Here is a 1958-nt window from a genome sequence, read left to right as displayed (position 1 = left end):
AATCATATTTCAATGGCCGTGTACCATTTTAATGCAAAAAGTTTTGATTTAACTATGACATTATCTCTTTAAGATTAGATGTAATGGTAATAATGTTTTTATGTACCTCATACATTTGAACTTATACAATATAAGCCACTAAAAATATTTTTTCAGTTAGTTATTATTTTAATGATTTAGGCTCTTGAAAACATTGGAGTCCTAAGGATGAACTAACTTCATTCAACTTGAAAAATGTGAAAATGTACCTTGAAGGTACAAATTACCTTCACAATAAACACTGAATGATTTTAATTTATTTAACATAAAATTTAAATATGTTACAGTGAATTTGGAATATTAAGAATGGAGCCCTCTTGGTGACATTGTTATTGTAATATGCTATAACAGAAACATCTAAAATAGCATTTGGTTTTTAATGATGTCAGGGTTGTTTAATACCGTGTGGCAACAACTGCTTCAGTTCCTACAGTGATGTGATTTGGTTCATGGTCAATCCCATACAGGCACACATATTGAAGCAAATTTTCATCTCACCAAGCAGAACGTGTTCTGCCAACCCTGCTCATGCCAACGCACATCATTTAGGATATAATTGGCTGCTGCTGGCACTCACACAAGCTGTAACATTTTCTATCAGCAGATGAGTAATAGCTGGAAAGTCAAGGAAACAATGACATGCTGCAGAAAATACCTTGATTTGGGAAGGAAGGAAATATATAACAAACCAGCTCTTTTCCATTTCAAATAGGTATTGAGAAAGCTATAATGCTGGTCACCTCCCCTCTTCTACAAAATGCAAACCTCAGGGAAGAAGAAAACACTGGCTTGAATAAATCATGGAATGAGATCATTTGGAGTTTTCTGCTTAAAAAAGGCAAATAAAGAGGAGATAATTTGAAGGGGCTGAGAGAACACCTAATATTAAGGGAATATAGAAAATGACCTTGACATAAAATATCATTCAAATGCTAAATCAAGGAGAAAGAAAATTAGAAGGTGAGTGGAAGAAAAAAAATGAAAAGAGTAAGGTAAAAAAGGAAAAATATTCTTTAAAAAGAAGATAAACCAGGGGGCACACAGGAAAATACAAAGCTAAATCTAAAAAAAAGATACAAATAGATTGTTTTAAATGCTTCCTTTCATGCTCGCTTCGGCAGCACATATACTAAAATTGGAACGATACAGAGAAGATTAGCATGGCCCCTGAGCAAGGATGACACACAAATTCGTGAAGCGTTCCATATTTTTGCAAGGATTCTTCAATATTCGCAAATCAATCAATGTAATTCACCACATTAACAAACTGAAAAATAAAAACCATATGATTATCTCAATAGATGCAGAGAAGGCCTTTGACAAAATTCAACATCCATTTATGATAAAAACTCTCCAGAAAGCAGGAATAGAAGGAACATATCTTAACATAATAAAAGCTATATATGACAAACCCACAGCAAACATTATCCTCAATGGTGAAAAATTGAAAGCATTTCCCCTAAAGTCAGGAACAAGACAAGGGTGCCCACTTTCACCGCTACTATTCAACATAGTTCTGGAAGTTTTGGCCACACCAATCAGAGCAGAAAAAGAAATAAAAGGAATCCAAATTGGAAAAGAAGAAGTAAAACTCTCACTGTTTGCAGATGACATGATCCTCTACATAGAAAACCCTAAAGACTCCACCAGAAAATTACTAGAGCTCATCAATGAATATAGTAAAGTTGCAGGATATAAAATCAACACACAGAAATCCCTTGCATTCCTATACACTAATAATGAGAAAGTAGAAAAAGAAATTAAGGAAACAATTCCATTCACCACTGCAACGAAAAGAATAAAATACTTAGGAATATATCTACCTAAAGAAACTAAAGACCTATATATAGAAAACTATAAAACACTGATGAAAGAAATCAAAGAGGACACTAATAGATGGAGAAATATACCATGTTCAT

At 33.3% G+C, this 1958-nt stretch overlaps 1 non-coding gene across 1 annotated transcript; it reads left to right on the top strand.

The window, feature by feature from the left end:
- Positions 1 to 1144: 1144 nt before the first annotated feature.
- LOC114113279 (U6 spliceosomal RNA) lies at positions 1145 to 1251 on the top strand. The gene has a single exon (XR_003588342.2). It is a non-coding gene; the product is annotated as a U6 spliceosomal RNA (small nuclear RNA).
- Positions 1252 to 1958: the final 707 nt, after the last annotated feature.

Source organism: Ovis aries, chromosome 2, assembly GCF_016772045.2.
Source record: "Ovis aries strain OAR_USU_Benz2616 breed Rambouillet chromosome 2, ARS-UI_Ramb_v3.0, whole genome shotgun sequence".
Classification (NCBI taxonomy): Eukaryota; Metazoa; Chordata; class Mammalia; order Artiodactyla; family Bovidae; genus Ovis; species Ovis aries.
The sequence above is the reverse complement of the archived record's forward strand: the minus strand, read 5'-3'. Positions and strand labels throughout refer to the sequence as shown.